The sequence below is a fragment of the Ptychodera flava genome, unplaced genomic scaffold, assembly GCF_041260155.1.
Source record: "Ptychodera flava strain L36383 unplaced genomic scaffold, AS_Pfla_20210202 Scaffold_31__1_contigs__length_3010019_pilon, whole genome shotgun sequence".
In the NCBI taxonomy this organism is placed as follows: domain Eukaryota; kingdom Metazoa; phylum Hemichordata; class Enteropneusta; family Ptychoderidae; genus Ptychodera; species Ptychodera flava.
The window spans coordinates 1,764,632-1,782,694 of NW_027248353.1; the positions used below are offsets into that span (position 1 = coordinate 1,764,632).

Consider the following 18,063-nt stretch of genomic DNA (forward strand, 5'->3'; position numbering starts at 1 on the left):
TTACATATTAGAGATATAGCAAGTTTTGTCAGAGAAATTATTTAACAGTTACCTGTACTGAGACTACTAGTACCATGAAAGTTTTAGGTGAAATTCCAATATCATAATTGTTGTCCACATCTGAACTTTAAATACGCTATTTGAATCAAGTACATTTGTATCAATTATCAAACACCTATAAAAGCACAAATTAATTTAGTTTAGCATTGTAAAAAAATTATTCTTAGTTTTCTCATTGACTCCAGTGTATAGTGAATCAGCATTTCGGTGAAATTCCAAAATCTAATTTCTTGCACACATATCAACCTTAAACTGTCCTAGGCTAACTAAGTACTTTAAATGAATTATCAAATGTCTACAAATACACAGATTTTGATAGTTTTGTATTGGAAAAAAATTATTCATTTTCCTCATAGACTCCCATGTACAGTGAATCTACATTTTGGTATAATTCCAAAATCCAATTTCTGGCGAACACATCCATTTGTTACCATCCACATCTAATCAAGTACATTGATATCAATAATCGAGAGTACATAAATACATGGGTTTACCTATTTTTGTATTGGAAAAAATTATTCATACTTTCCTCATAGACTCCCATGTATAGTGGATGAACATTTTCAGTGAAATTCCATGATCAGATTTCTTGTACACATAATATGCACCTTTAACCATCATATTCTAATCAAGTACAATTATGTTAATTATTGAACGTCTGTATATGCACAAGTATACCAAGTTTTTCATTGGAAAAAAAATTATTCACAATTTTATCATTGACTCCCATGTATAGTGGATGAACATTTTTGGTGAAATTCTAAGGTCAAACTTTTTGTCCACATGCCAGTTGTAACAACCCTATTTCATTTAAGTACATTTATGTAAATTATCAAATATCTATAAATGCATAGATATAGTTTTGCATTGAGAAAGTATTACATAGATTCTTCATAGATGTATGAGAAAATACATGTATACCATGTATAGTGAATCAACATTATCAACAGCTGATTTTTAATTAAATCCAAATATCAAAATATGTACACACACGCTTGCGCAAAAATATTGCGATCCACCAGTAATTTCTGTCCAACCCTTTAAGGGTAATTTCAAATTATAGCGAGTCAGAATGGGAAATCTGAGCATTAACACCTTTTGAGTTTGTAAGGAAGGTCATTTGAAAAATCTAAGCTCTTTTTTGGGGATTCTATCGCTCCATACCCTGAGATGTTTGTGTGTGCAGGTAATTTACTCAAGCAATGTGGGGGGGGGGGTCATGAAATTTTTGTCATCTTGAAAGGGGGGGTCATCAATTTTTTGGTGCAATGGGTAGGGGGGGGGTTCACTTATTTTGACTGATGCGCAGGAAGAATTTGCCGGCCCACCCCGGCCATAATAACTGAACGCTCCCTAAAGAGAACTAATTGGAAAGGGTATATGGTTACAGAATATAATGAGATTAATCAATATTTCTTCTTTCATTGGTCTTTATCGTTGCTTACAACCTTTAATAAAAGAAACAATTCTGAATGTATCTTCAATGTAATGAAAAATTACTAAAAACTTTCAGTAACTTTCTGAAGCGACACCATTTTCGAATTGAAGGCTTCATATGATAGCCGACAGGGTCTTTATTTTTATATTGAAAATTCGGAAAATCTCAAATTTTAAATAGGATGTTTGTACCGTTTACCAAATGTGATAATAATTAGGTACACGATAAATATGTCATGATATTCATAAATCTAAGAAGATACTTATTGATTTTATTAATCATTCAAAAATGTACGACAAATTGTTTACTACTTGGTCGGTCGATCTAGTGATTTATTGACTACCTAGAAATAAACACATTCCTATGCACTTTAAGGGCTATTTTGTAAATTTTGATTACATATCTTTCCGACACAGCATGACTAATATCTCATCTTCTTGGTAACAAATGCAATGACAAGTAGCATCGAATGATTTTCATTTATTGTTGTCTTGAAAATCAAAGCAGCGATTTATTTTATGCACTTGAGTTTTTAAATCTAGAGGTCGGCTACGTTCACCAAATACCAACTTTGCATTCGCAGGAAAGATGATTTTTATACAATCTACAAATAAACGGAAAAGCAAAATAGTATTTTTTCATCCATGATCGTCCAGTCTACTTGAAAATCGCCCATGGTTTGGCAATCAAACTGCTCATTTGCTGCATTGTAAATCTTGTCATTAAATCTTATATATCACACAAAGCATTGTTACGGATTTTCCTATGCTTGCACATTCTCTGTACTTAGATATCAGCAGTCAGATATCTTCAGAAGGTGCTGAATCACAAGAAGATTTGTGTAATGTCGAACTGGTAAGCATGATGAACATGGAAGATGAGAAGCAGGCGAAAGAGCACCACATCTGTATCCAAAGGAAGCAGATCGAAGTGAAGATAGAGACCAAGGACAAGCTGCAGTCGACAGTCTTCAGTGACAGTCAAACTTTCATCAAAAGTGAGAAATCCTGTATGGATGAGTGGGTGACGATGAAAAGAAGAATGCAACAATCTACTGACAAGTTGGTCCTCAACGAAGACGGGAGAAAATTGAAACAACTAAGAAGATGCTGACCTACGATATCTTATCAATGAAAAACATCACTCAAGGAAAGGTTGAAGAACTCAAGGTGGTCAAATCATCTCATGACCGGATAATGAAAGGTTAGTGTATAACCATGTAAGAAGGCGGCGTGCATTTGCTATTCAGTACGCCCGTATATTTTAGTCGCTGGACAAAGTCGAGGGGACTTATGGTTTTAGCTCTGTCCCTCGTCGTCCATCCGTCTGTCCTTCTGTCCAGATATATCAGACATGCCCAAGCCAATTCCTTTGAAACTTGGTACAGGGATAAAAACACTATGGCCTATATATGCACGTCCATTCTTTAGAGTGTGCCATCCACAATAAGCGCTAATTTGCATATTTAGTGATTTTTGAAAAAGAGCTGTTTCTTAAGAGACTCCACAAAGTTTGATGAAACTTTGTACACATGTTAGACACACAGAGCTCTAATAGTACACACACATTTGTCAGCATTGTGTCAATTAATTGCTAATTTGCATATTTTACGAATGTTCTAAATTCCAGTAATAATATACATTGACATACAGTCACTGTGTCATTGCGAAAAACTAATGCATTGGACTTCCTTTGTCAGCATTTTTAGATAGTATCCTTTCTGACCTGGTGTCTTTTAATTAATAAAAAGTATGACATCGGAGATAACTTTGCCTTTGTCTATTTGATGGTTCAAGTGGCGCATGGCATGTTTGCAGTTCGGGCTATTACATGACTCTACTGGGCCGGAATACACACTTGTTAGAAAATGATATTGGAAACATAGATACCTCCTTGTGATGTCATTCATCAGGCCATGCCACAAGGCTACCATGTCACTGATTTGGCTGAGACCTGTTTATTAGTCCTCGCGGACACAGTCCGGGGGACTATTAGATTGGGTTCCGTCCGTCAGTGCGTCCGCAACTGTAACTCAAAAATGCAAGATCCAATTTTATTCAAACTTGGTACAAGGACCACCTGGCGGCCATTTTGTTGCGATTTTGTCATATTTAAAGCCATTACTCAGACATGCCAAAACTGATTTTGGACATGGACAATGTACTACAACTTACATATGCATGTCATTTTTTGCCGCGATATGATCCAATATGGCAGCCTGCAGCTGGCAGCTATTTGTTGCATTTTTTTGGTGTCAAAAGCTAGTACGCACACATGCCAAAACTGATTTTGTTCAAACTTGGCACAAGGACAATGTACTATTACATACATATGCATGTCAATTTTGTCATGATACGATCCAATATGGTTGCCTGGCGGCCATTTTGTTGCGATTTTTGGGTGTCAGAAGCTATTACGCAAACATGCCAAAACTGATTTTGTTCAAACTTGGCACAAGGATAATGTACTATGACATACATAGGCATGTCAATTTTTGTCATGACACGATACAATATGGTCGCCAGGCGGCCATTTTGTTGCAATTTCTTCATGTTTAGAGCCATAACTCAAACATGTACAGACTTGTTTTTTTTTCAAACTTGGCAAAAGGACAATGTGCTATGACATACTTATGCATGTCAATTTTTGTTGTGATACGCCCTAATATGGCCACCTGGCGGGAATTTACATCCCAATATACCAAAAACCAGACCTCTAGCTCTACTTGGTTGTCCAGAATTAGATATATGCGTATTTATTGAGGTACAGGATAAGGCGTCATAGGGTCTCCCATCATAACAAACATGAGGGTATAGCACTTGTGGTTATGGAGTTATGGGCATATATGTATATTTGAGGTCAAAGGTCATCGAGATCACGTGACATTTTTTTAAAAAAGTGTATCCGTAGTTTAATCCCTAAGTACTAAATATCAGACCTCTAGCTTTACTTGCTTGCCCAGAATTAGGTATGTGCATATTAATGAGGAACAAATTAAATATGCAAATCACTATTAAGTATGCAGCCATAGCCATGACAATCTAGTCAGGTCTAGATGTTTTCAAGATATTATATGTGTCAAATTCCTTGATATTCTGATCAATAATACTGTTAAGTTATGACTGGAACAAAATCCATCTAGAGCAAACAAAAAAGACACACTGATTGCATTGCTCACACACAAACCAACAGAAAAGTTCACCACAAACAGTTGGTTTTGTGAGAAATCCTCTTGAATTTAAATTGATCTGCAACATTTCGTCTAATGCCTGTATCTCTCAAAATCAACCTGACTACATTTTTGCTTTTTTATGAAGAAAAACCCCTTTATTGCATATAATTCAGCAGTGATTTCCACAATTTGAGTGAAGCTTTTTGTTCGCTAGCAATACACATCAGCCACATGATCCATGCTCCATACTTATGCATGTTAACCAAGAATTGAAATCATTACACTACATTCGTACTTTCCAAGAGGTCTAAAGTGCTGCTACATATACACATACTTTACGAACAAACAATGAGACATGTCCAACTTATGGCTTTGGACATGAAAAAATCATTACAACATGGTATCCAGGGAGCCATATTGGATCGTATTTTTAAAAAATCGACATGCATATATATGACATATGGTTAATGTCCTTGAACCAACTTTGATTGATATTGGTTGAAACTTGGTTGAGTTGCGGCTCCCGACATGAAAAATTGTAACAGAATGGCTGATGTCTGATGTGCAGCTATATTGGATTGTATTACAAAAGGAATCAATGTGCATATGTTAACATAGGTCAGTGTCCTCGTACCGACTTTAAATGATATTCGTTGAAATATGTCAGAGTTATGTCTCCGGACATGAAAAATCGAAACGGAGGGCAGCCATATTGCATCGCATTGTGAAAACAATTGAAGTGCCAATGTGTGACATAGGTGAATGTTCTTGTACCAATTTTGAAAGAAATTGGTTCACACATGTATGAGAAATGATTGGTGACGGACACACGGATGGACGGGCACAACAAAAACCACTTCTCTCCCCAAACTACATCCGTAGGGACTAATCAATCATCCTTGGGGGGGGGGGTGATTGTAAAGCTGCGCTGTTTGTCCTAGATTGGTAAATTTGCATCAACACAATACCATATGACCATATACACAATAGCAATTGCTGTTAATACCTAGTTAATTGCTTTTAGAGTAGCAATTACTGGGTTTTGTACCAAATAGCGATTCCTGAAATTCCCACAACAAGAAATGCTCATGCCTGATGTGGGTATTGTTGACAATTAATGAACAGTTATTTTCCTTCATATTGTGAAACAATGATTTCAATAAGGGCACAGTACAGAACTGTTCAACAGTGCTGTGGTCCTGTATCATGCTTTGAAGGTTACACCATTTCAAATTTAAGGCAACATAATGAATACTATCATATCAAACATTATCATCACATCAAACACATGTTTTTCGCAGAAGTGGCAATCATAGCTGCCCTGAAATTTTCAAGATGCAATGATTTCTACAAAACATGTAGTCCATACCAGCAGCCTGTGTCATAATAGGACATCACTAATCAAATTCACAGCAAGGAGTAATGCATTGTTTACAAATAAGTAAAACTAAGGTACATCTGTAATTATGTAGTTTTTGTAATCATTACCTTTGGATTTTCATGATTCTTGTAAGTTAATTAATATTTATCTCACCAATATTTGTGCACTTAAGAGGAAATTCCAGTGTACGGGCCACTTCTCCCATGATATAAGTGCTTGAATGTTTCACAGTTCAGGGGATGGTTCAAGGTAATCCCAAAAGTCAATGAACTTGAAATTTAATTAATAATTAATACATAGTTATCTTATTTTTCATGTAACAATAAAATCTACATCATTATTTTGTCTTGGTCTATTTTGAAATAGTAACGTTGTCTCTACGGTGAATTTCTAACACTTTGGAGGTGTCATAGACATACCTGGTCAGTATGTATTAAACAAGATTTTGGCAGGTGGTCCAATCCATTTTTTATTTTTTTTTAACCAAAGCAACATTTGAAACTTGTACATGCCTATAAAATACTATGCTCCATAGTGTGGATCTCTATTGAATCTACAAACAGCCTTTTGCAAACTGATGTGCATTCAGTCACAGACAGTACAACGTCAAACATTATTAAGTTGGTGGAAGGAATGAAGACCTTTGAAAAAATCACATGGACAAGTTTTTGTTTTCTTATCCAAAGAAGATAACTCTAAAAAAATTATACAAAGTACAGTGTCCAATGAATTTGTAGATCACATTTTTAAAACAATTAACTTTAAAAGTCTTCCATGATGTACAATAATTCTGAAGAAAGCAGACATTCTCAACTGAATTCTAATTTCTTTTGTGTTCGTAGATTTCATGAGTACAAAAGAGATGTTCAAAAAAATTTAATTTGGCAAAAAAGTATTCAGTAACGGCAGAATGTCTATCATTTATTACTGTCTTTACTGAATAAACTTATGAAGCAGCCTACAAGAAATTGGATGCTAGCCTACAGAGGGCGCTGTCCTGTCAGCAGCATGTGCTATGCAACTTGTGTATCATGTTACTAATTTTTTCGAATATCTACTTCTTGATTGACAAAACAAAATGTTAACAAGCATGTAAAGCCTCAAAATATGACAGCATGGGAATATGTGACCCTCATTTTCTTTGAAAAGCACTTCAGTGAGCAAAACATTAAAGAACACTGCAAGTTCTCATACATTGGACTTTCCCAAATTTAATTTCAAGAAGGATTTTTCTAGAAAATTTAGATATACTGTATGTTTTAATTAACCCTTTCGATTTTGAAAAAGAAAACCAGCTAGGTTTTTCCTTTGCTTAATGTTATATTCTTATCACACATTCTGCACAATGGATATCGTCACTTTCAAGTTCATAATGTCAAAATAAACATTCATTTTGTAAGGTTTGACTGATGTATTCAAACAAGAAAACATTAAATCTTATATGATAAGTGACGGAGCACCAATCGTTACATGGATTGGGAAAAAAGATACCATTTGCGGATGTGCTGGGAATTTGAAATTATCTGAAGAATGACAACCAAACAAGCCCTGTGAAACTAAAATTTGACTAGTTCAATAATATAATAGCTCCTGCACTGAAAATAATTTTCTGAACATGTCACAAATTGTGTTTTTGTGTACTTTTAATGAAGATATAATTAGCTTAATTATGGAAACTTATATGAAAGGGTATCAGCAACACAATGATAACCTGCTTGTTTTTGGTGAGTTGATTTAATAAAACCAGAAATATTCATAGAGCACTGCAAACAATTCACTCTCACCCTGTTGTATTGCCACACTCAGTTCACCAAAGGCAATGGTATAGAGATAAAATTCACCAATGTAACGGGGTCCTAATGCCTTTAGTGATGCATAACTTATTTACATACTGTACTTGAATGGGCTTCCAAATTTTGTACAGTGTCACAACTCTGCGTTTCATAATACAAGATAGAATCATACATTTTTCACCAGACACCGAGGCAGTGATTTGGCAAATATGGGTTACTGGTGGCAAAAATCAAAGTATAGGAAGTTACAAGAAGTGTGTTAGGACATCAAATTTGCATAAAATATCCATGATTTTTTTATCAAACTCATAGCTGATAAATTTTAGCTGAAAGTCAGTTGTTTGTGCTGGCTGAAAGCTATTTTCTACATCCCTGAACCATGGTACATACTGTGCAATTGAATGAAATTGCTGCAACATAAATCGTCACAAACTCCCAAATCAACGGTGAAACTTTTGGTTTGGTTCAATCAATATGGAAGCTTTAAGGGGACAGTGAGTTTTCATAAAATCAACATCTGTCTGCACCAGATTATCACTATTAACACTTTCTTACACGGACAACTCTCTTGATTGACAAAATAGCGTCAATGACACTGTCCTCCCATTTTACAGAGATTCTAAGTACTAGTACACACATGACATTGCATTCTTACAGGTTGATTACTAAGAAAATTCCATTGCAAGTCAAAATTAATCTTATACCCCAGCAATATGAAATGCTCCATCTCACAATGACTTTTACACATCTGACAGAAAACAACCCTAGGATCAAGACTATCATGTTTTACAGCAATCCAACAAATACTTTAGGAAAAAATGATTTTTTGACAAAAAATGGGAAAAATTGCCCCAAAAATACAAATATGAAAATTTCACCACAATTTGAACAAATCTGACAAAGGCCAACCCTAGGATCATACATACAAGTTTTCAAGGCAAGAGGATGAGAGCTTTCAGAAAAGAAGATTTTTGGACAAAAAAACGGGAAAATCGCCCAAAAAATACAACTTTCAAAATTTCACCACAATTTGAAGAAATGTAACTTAAGTCACTATAAAGAGCCTGCATACCAAGTTTCAACCAAATCTGGCCAGTGGTTACAGGGTTTTAGCAATTTGCAGGATTTTTCCATTTTTTTCGCCCTCATTCGCATCTTTTTGACTTTGACATGTTCATTTCACATCTCCGCCCCTGGATGCACCTGTCCACCAAATTCTAAGATGGTAGGTGCCGCGGATTAGGAGGTTTTAATTTGGACGGACATACCTCCGCACATACTAACTAACATACATACAGACAGACAGACAGACAGACATGCATACATTTATTTTTACAGCTTTTAACCTCCAACAGCCGACCAACTTGTCAATATCAGCTTGTTCAACTTGATACTACTGCTTATAATAATATAAACAAGAGTTAATTACATTCTAATTAAAGTAAACAAGACTTGCTTATCAAGATTTACGTCATAAAAAAACAGCATATCTGTCAGGTTATAAAGAATCTTCAACTGGCATTTTTATCAGTATTTTCATCCTATTAACTAAGCACATTTTAACTTTCAAATTAACATTGCAAGTAAGTTCTGTTGAATAAGTTGAGCCTGTAGGTACTCAGAGAAAGCACACAGAAGAGACAAATGTTTGCAACTAAAGAAGTTCAAGGTCATCAAAAGCATTATAAGGAATCATGTAACACTTTCACTGCACTGTTTACACAAATTGCATAATTGCTATAAATAGCACATGAGGAATCTTACAGCCCAGCTTTACCATAAAAACCGTATCACTTTGACCACTCTTTTAATTGACCACTCTATTTTTTTCCTCAAAAAGTAATTTTATTTTATCCTTACCAAGTCAACCATAAATGGAAATTAGAACTTTCTCTATCTCTATTTATTTGACCACCCTATCATGACAAACTATTATGAGCAATTTCTTTTAGATAACATACAGAGCACAATATATGACGGTTCAGAATATGTCAAAGTTGGGATTCAGGAAAGTTGCCTTGACATGTTTTAATCCTCCAAGATGGTAAGCATTTCACTATGAACTGTCAAAAAAGTTGAACTTTCTAATAATTCTACACTAAAATTATTTTGGCTTTGTTGATTTCCTAATTAATTCAATTATTTAAAATCATATTAATTATTTTTTCTGTGTGAATTGATAGGGTTTATACAGTACAAGAGTTACATACAATGTAAGTCAAATTCAGTTAAAACATCAATTACCGTCTAACATTGCATCATTCCTATAAATAGCACCTCAGCCTGGAACAGTACAATCATAATCTGCTCATTCACACAGCAGTATTGACTTTGAATGAATGACCTACTACATTTCACCTATGTCCCAAATTTGAAAGCATGACAAAAAGTACCACAAAATTTGCAAATTTCAGCATGAGTTCACAGAGTCATCTTCAGGTCACTCCTAGCAACCTGCACACCCAATTAGAAAGTAATGGCATACACAGTTTCAACGAAGATTTTTTTAACCAAAAATGGCAAAAATTGCCCAAAAATACAAATATGCAAATTTTGCCATAATTTTGATGAATTCTATTTTGAGTTATCACAAGGCACCTGCACGCCAAATTTTAAAGCGAACAGACCATTGGTTTCAGAGGAAACAATTTTTTACTGAAATGGCAAAAAAAATAGAGAAAAAAATTTATTAAAAATAGAAAGCAGCCAATATTGACACCAAATCTATATGTTTGAATGAGTAGGGCCCAAGGTACCTAAAAACCAAATATGACAATGATCAGAAGAGTAGTTCCTGAGTTACTGATTTTTGACCATTTTCGCCCTTTTTTCTACCTCATTTGCATATCCATGAGACTAACAAGTTCATTTTAACAACGGCACATCTAGACCATATATGGCATCACTACACCAAAAATCAGCTTTATACGTGCAGCAGTTTCGGAGTTTTTGCGTTGGACGGACAGACATCCATACATACATACATACATACATACATACATACATACATACATACAGACAGACATCTCACATACAGACTTTTTTCAACCATATAACCTCCCAATTGCCATATATGTATGGCAAATGGGAGGTAATAAAAATTGATTTCTTATCAATTTTGGGCTATGGTGCACTAATGTTGGCACATCATGTGCACTTTCCAACAATTACTCCACAGCTTCCAGCCAGAATTTTCCACGGCTCATATTCTGCCAATCTTTATGTGGACTGTACTTATTCCAAAATATGAAGGCATTTGTGACAGGAATGCCAGCAGGCTGAAAAACAGTTTGGTGTACCACTATTTGTGTCAGTGAAGGAGGGAATAGTACTTGCACATCTGATCAGATAAATAAGTGACTCCCATGTATTTATTATATTCCGGCACAGCTGTTGGCTTCATGATCACCTTCAGTTGACTTGCTATCAAAACCCCTCCTCTGCTGTATGTGCATTTGTCAGCATGGTGACATCACTTTTGTCATACCATGTCAATGCCAACAGATCTCCACACAGTCTCAAAATGGTGCCTCCTCTCTTAAGTTTTGTCATCTGTAGACCTTTGGCATTTCCTTTTGCATCAACACCAGCAACAGTGTCACGACTTCTAAGGGTATCCACCAGAGTTGAAATCATATTAGTTGTCCATATAGACACTGTGTCCCAAATCTAGTAGCTTAGATGCTGTCAACTAACCCCTGATGATTTCATGTCTTCATCAAGCTCACTTTCATTGGCATCAGGGTACGGGTTGATATTAGTGAATGTGTATCTGCACTTCGCCCTGTTAACAGGACAGGCTGTCATTCAGAAATGGTCACGTTTGCTTGGAACATAAACCCTCATGGCTAAGTTGCTATGACAGGGGACCATTGCCTCATCTAGATTTAGATATTTGGTTGGATGGCACACTTCCTGAAATCGACAAGCTGTGATGGGGTATATAGATGGGGCAAATCTTTGTAAAGAAAATTGAAATTTTCACCAACCCCAACAGTTGGCATGGCTACATTGCCATACAGACACATATGTCTAGACTTGTTTTTTGGTGCCCTGGGTCTTACTGACAAAATTATACGTCTAAATACAGATGTTATGGTCAAAGCTGTTGGCACACGTACCTTGTAATCTATTTTTCTGAATTCCTAAAAACATTCTTTTTCAAAAATGTTTGCAATAATCACATTTTATTTTGCTTAGTTCTAAGCCCAAGGAATATTAAAGAATGTCAACATTGTGCATTAAACACATTCTTAGTCAGGTCCAAAGCCCCTGTGATATTCTAACCTACTACTGACTAAAGTTTCTAATGCTGTACAAAGGCATTTTCCCCCAAATAAGTTTCAATAGAGCCGTCTTGATCTTGACTGATACCAATATCGTTAAGGGTAGCACATGGTTGATCAACTGTTTTAATGAAGCATGAGCTTTTGGAGACAACAGTCTCCTTCATCAGATGTACTTGCAGAAGAGACAAAGAAACACAAGGCCAAATGCATTGTTGGTAATGAACAATGACAACTTTGTTCATTCTGAAAGTACCGGTACATCTTATGAAGGAGACTGTTGTCTTTGAAAGCTCATGTTACGGTAAAACAGTGTGCTACCCTTAACAATGTTGGTCCCAAAGTGAGTGTAAGCCAGGAAAAACGTGAAACAGTCAAAATTACTAAAGATGACCCATCATAAACATAATAAGAAATCAGGCAAATCTTCTGAGTGTGTGGAAGTTAAGAGAAAAAATTCATGTGTAATCCAAAAGTACTTACAGCCTTTAATTTCATTCCATATTATAAACAGAGTGAAAAATTGAGATTTTTTGAGAAAAGATAACAATATTTGCTTGTTTCAAGTGGTTTTCCAGACAGATATAAAGAATACTTCAATGAACTGAGGGAAATCAATTGTTCCTGCTTTGATAAAAACCAACCCTTTGCAACTTGTAATTGAACATAACAAAATTTAATGCAGCATTTTACCAATCTTTGTGAATTTTTCTGTATTATTGTTATAATTTTAGACCAAAATTGTCACAACCATGTATAATTGGCTACACTGTTTGATTGAAGTTTTCAGTAAAATCTGCAAACAAATTGTCTGGATCTAAAAATAATATTTTTTATGTGTTATATTTTATAAAGATGACAAAATTGACTTTGGCACTCAAAAGGTTGATGCAAGCAAGTGTTTTTGAGCTGAAGCAACAAAGAAAATTTACCTTTCTACTCCTGAGGGCGCAAAAAAATTGAATGTCAAAATTAAGCTGGTGGTTCTATGTCTGTAGCATCAAAGTACAAACTCTGTAGTACCAGTAAACTTGACTATCAATTAAATTTATTGCATACATTTTATATGATCAGGCTGCATTGAAATTGCTTGGAAGTATATTGTTCAAATTTCCATCAGTACAAGTCATGGAGACTTCTAGATAAGTTTTATACAGTGGACTTACAACCTGAAATTCTAAAGTGTCAGTAACTACAGCTTTTCTAAGACATGGTAAAATGACCCAAGAAGCTAGAATAGACTTAGGTTGCTGAAGGAGCATTGTTGACAGAAATAGGATCAAGGATGGAACAACCACCCACAGTACGCGTAGTGGTCCCATTTCCCGTGTCCGATAGGGTATGTGCATTAAATGCATCACATACCGTAGTACACTTCAGATAGATCCTAGGCTTTAGCTAACTTTATGGTAATTTTTGAAGTAGAGCTATTGTTGAATAATAAATGTGATATGGTGCATCACAGTCCAGTCCAATATAGAGTCCACAATGTCAACGTATTATAACAAGGACCAGTATCTACTCATGTTTGTTTGCCTGCTAAAGGGTAAATAAGTACAGTCTGGCTGGACTATTCATCATACTGTCTGTATGCACGGAAGCTTCAGTGGGCAGCACAGCGGTTCATTTGCTAGTTCTGCAATACATTAAAGTCATTCCGTTTTCTTGACCAAATTTCAGCATTGTTCTTGATGTTAGAAATTGCTCCATGACTTGGCTGAAAATAAAATACATTAAATTTCATTAGAATACACCATGATACTATGCATAGTAACGTGAAGAGTTTACACTATGTACAGCCTCAATATGGCTCATTGTTGCCTAGAGCATGAAATATTAAGTGAATGTTGACAAAATTTTACAGCAACCTCTCAGCATTTTCTATTGAAAGTTTCATATATAATCAAATCTAGTAAACCTTAGCTGAACCTTCCAGACTATAGAGGGCGCTCTTCCATTAACTCTTTGAATGACTCATTGTTTAAGGCGATACCGAAGGATTCAAAGCGTGCGTTGGTTGCTATCGCTGGCAACGTTCCAAACGCGCACTTTTGCGCGTGCAAAAATTACCGTTCCGTTGTTTTCTATGGATATTCTACTCCTGGTATTTTGAAAATGCTCAAAATCTTTCAACTCTCTCAATTGTAAACCAATTTAGCTGATTTTTTGGAGGATTATTGAAGTCATAGATGAGAATATAGATAAGCATGCGTTTCTAAAAATTCCGGACAGTTTATGAGATATCACCGTAAAACCCTTCAAAATTTCACAAAATGACACAGTAGATATTTTCCTGTTCAAAAATCGTTTGTACCTGAACAGATAATCTAATCCATGCTAGGGGCTCTAAACAGGTATCTCATGTGTTACATTCTGAAATTTTAAAAAATCTGGTGCAAATTTGTAGGAGCTGAAACGTTTTAAAATAGAGCTGTGAAAATTTGTATATGAGTGACGTCACTGATCAGTTGCGCGACAAACCTGCGTCTCTTTGAATTGTATGGTTCTATAAATCTTTATTATGCAAAGAAAACTATGAAAACTTTGCAATTTGATTGATTTTGGAAATTACCCTTAGCAACCGTTGCTTAGCAATTTGAATCCTTCGGTATCGCCTTAACAATATTACTAATTGATTAACCAGTACCAGTTTTTTGTTGGTGACTAAATGTGACAAATATTCTGCACTCATACATATACCTACCCAGGGTACATATACTGATAATAAATACCATGTACTAAAGGGTGCTTGACAAGCACCAAGATGCCAAAAGTGAAAGATCAACTAGCATGCAACTCTTTAGACTGAAATATCCAATGATTGAGGATGTTCCCTACGCTCTCCTCGTCGAGCAACGAATCTTCAAGTCTGGCACTTTTTCCGTCTTGATAGCTTTATTAAACTTAGACAGCCTGTTTCCAGAAAATTGAGGTATCTTTTGATTTGGAAGTTTCAATTTTGATCATTAAATAATGTGAAAGAAAGGAGATTTTCCCCCAATTATTTTGATCAATTTTTCAACGGCCAGTAGAAGTGACTTTTGGTATTTTTTCACCATTTTTTTATACTAAGTATGATTCCTTTTTCTTTTTTCAAAGGCATGTTGAGTTGTACACAATATGCAGTCTGTCAAACTCAGCCTGCACATGTATGTGTGTGTAAAACTACATTACATCTAAGTCAGTGTATCTTGTATGTGTGGATGCTATGTTGAAGAAATAAATATTAGGTATTTTAACATGCTTTTAGAGATTAGAACAAGAACTTGTAAATTTCATAGACAGCAAAGCAACTGGCTTTTAAAGGCAGGTCTTAAATTTTACAAAGGTCCTACTCAGTATATCAATTCTGTACTAATACAAGGACAACTGACAGTACTTGGACCCCTTGACAATTTATCTAATTTAAAGCAGTAGAAACACTTTCACATTGTTATATCATGTTGATAAATCATAATTTCATACAGAAAACTACACATAACATTTCATTAAAGTATTATATCAGTCCTGATTCAGTTACTCACCGGCCTTCGGCAAATGGCCGGTTTTTTTGCAAAATGTCCTAAAGTTTTTTTGTAATTTCTGACAAATGGCCGGAAAAAATTGTCACAAACCAACTTCAATCGGCCAGGCCCTGAGGCACAAAGTTGCAATCCCCGTCGGCTGTAGTTTAGTGGCTGCCTCCTCAACAGAAAACTACAGCTAAAAGTAAAATGTTGTAAGATGTTGAAACAGTTTACCCTCCTTCCTACAAAGTTGCAATGTATTGAAACAGTTTACTCTCCTTTCTACAAAGTTACAAATTCCCTGGTACGTGAAGCAAACATTGTTGCAGTTCGATACGTCCATGAATACACTGACTCACTTATGTGAGTCCCGGTCATCTATGAGTCCAAATTACCTACTTTGCTTGAATAAAAATTTGGCCTGTAACTACTCAGTTTGTTAGTAAAAACCATAATTTCAAAGGAAACTTTCACAAACAGAATCATAATACAAGGGAAGAGGAGAAAAACTGAGGTTTTCTCAAAGGTCAAATCTGGGTCATCTCATGTGATGTCATGAATGAAGACCCCTTAAGTACACAATTATGGTTCAAAAGAAACCACCTATGGAGGTCCAATAGGTACAATCTTATATTCAAAGGTCCTTGGTGCCTTCCAAATTAATGGTATTTAGCTTGACTGTCAATTTTAAATCAAAAGTTTATTAAGAGTCATGGCAAAGGGACATTATGAACAGTAGTTGCAATAAGCATATCCATTTTCAAATCGTCACATTTGAGAACTGCAATTTTTGCATGGTAACTTAACATCAACAATTCAAAAGTAGAACTACCGGTATGAAAATTGTTCATTTGGCCTATCTCAAATTGCTATAACTTCTACAAGAAATGAGGTGATTCTGGATGATTTTAATATTTTGCAGATTCCAACAGTTTAATGACGCAATAGTGAACATTACCAGACAGTTCTTGATGATATCAAAATATCAAATGAAATATTTCTGGGCTAAAATGTTAGCATAATCATTAATACAATGATTACTTTTAAAAACATTGGGAAATTAAATGAACGATATCATTGTGTCTTGCTTGTCTTACATAATTTGGGCCCGACCCTTTTTTGTCCTCAAGAAAAATATTATGCTTAAGATGCTATTGAGCCTGCTTGATCACAACTACCGTATGACACAACACCAGGGCCTTAAACACCACAATACTTGTACCGTATCTATACTGCCACTATGCTACCAAATGCTTTCTTCATCTAAAATTTTTATTTGTGTGGCTCACAAAATTTTCAACATGACTTTAAAGACTGCATAAATTAGCCACATGAGGAGCTTTTAGCTTACATATATGATAAGTTGTCATACTGTGAATACTGAATAAATGCTGAAGAAGTATTCTGTATCTGTGGTAATATACACTTAACATTGCTACCAGACTTGTAGAATTGCCACCTAATTTTATTTCTGGTGAAAAAAAGTTTACCACCAGAAATGAAAAAATATTTCTATCCTTCTAATGTCATAAAAACACAGATAGTTAATGTAATAAAAACTGAACAAATATTTGTTTACTGTAAAATTATCATGAACAACATACAAACATCTTGATTTGTATAATTGGGAACTTCTGAATGCCAACAAAGCTGTTGCCACACTTGAAATCGTAAACTGTCTAAAAGTTGTTCAAAGTGGCTACAAGATTTTTGATTTGGCTAATGAGTTGGCTAATCATTTTGGTGATCTAGGGAAGTCCTGCAGTTTATGCGAATGCAGTAAACTAAATGATACTGAAGGTTTTATGTTGGTACAATTTGACACAACACCAGTGGTCTATTACTTACCTTTAATGCACTCACCTGACTAGTCTATTTAACACCAAATATAGTACCAGGTGATGATGATACACAATGACACTGTACTGTGTTATTTTATTGAAATACTTTATGTCCCTTAAAAATGTAATTTGTCCCCATTTAAACCTACTATGGGTCCTTTGTCCCCATTTAAACCTACACTGTACTATGGGTCACTGTGTCCTCATGCTAGCAAAACCTGGCTAAAACACTGCTTAATTACAGTATAATACCGGATAAATAATTACAGTAAGAAAAATAAATATTAATTAATCTTATGGACATTAATGAATGAAAAAGCCCCCAAATTGAAGTCCATGGGCCAAAATGCCCCTACTCTCTGATCCTAGATTCAACACAGTGTCAGTATTTGTTTCACAAAAAGTTTTATTGAACAAAATCATATTCTCACACCCCTCAGAAATCATTTAACTGTTAACCATCAAGAAATGGTGATTAGAGTTAAAATTAGGGGAACACTAATATTTGAGATGGATCTCTCAAGTGTCTTGAGTGAAGACAGGGCCATCTTATGGAAAAGCTTTTCTATTGCAGATGACCCTGTCT

At 35.2% G+C, this 18,063-nt stretch overlaps 1 protein-coding gene across 1 annotated transcript in view; it reads left to right on the forward strand.

Moving 5' to 3' along the window:
• The window catches only part of LOC139127426 (uncharacterized), an 88,689-nt gene that overhangs the window by 30,829 nt on the left and 39,797 nt on the right, over positions 1-18,063 (forward strand). Inside the window, exon 9 of the mRNA XM_070693353.1 lies at positions 2,289-2,701. The gene's annotated coding sequence lies outside the window, so the exon portion shown is untranslated. The remainder of the gene's footprint in view (positions 1-2,288; positions 2,702-18,063) is intronic.